The 306-nt window shown below is 37.3% G+C and overlaps 1 protein-coding gene across 1 annotated transcript in view; it reads left to right on the top strand.

Moving 5' to 3' along the window:
• Window positions 1–306, top strand: part of LOC106874740 (uncharacterized) — a 5,439-nt gene that overhangs the window by 3,960 nt on the left and 1,173 nt on the right. The gene's annotated exons all lie outside the window — the stretch shown is intronic.

The following is a 306-nucleotide window of genomic DNA, read 5'->3' as shown; positions in this document are numbered from 1 at the left end:
TGTGTGTGTGTGTGTGTGTGTGTGTGTGTGTGTGTGTGTGTGTGTGTATGTATGTATGTATGTATGTATGTATGTATGTACGTATGTATGTATGCATATTTGCGTGTGCGTGTGTGTACATCCATCCATCCATCCATCCATCCATCTATACATACATACATACATACATGCATACATACATGCATACATACATGCATACGGATGCCTTATGAACATTGCAATAGACGCTTCCTTGCAAGAATCAGCCTCATTAGAAATCAGAGGCACATAAAAGTAATTTTAAAAAATATACACTACAGTACTGTT

This window comes from Octopus bimaculoides, chromosome 18 (assembly GCF_001194135.2).
Source record: "Octopus bimaculoides isolate UCB-OBI-ISO-001 chromosome 18, ASM119413v2, whole genome shotgun sequence".
Classification (NCBI taxonomy): Eukaryota; Metazoa; Mollusca; class Cephalopoda; order Octopoda; family Octopodidae; genus Octopus; species Octopus bimaculoides.
Note: the sequence above shows the minus strand (reverse complement) of the source record. Positions and strands in the feature narration are given on the sequence as shown.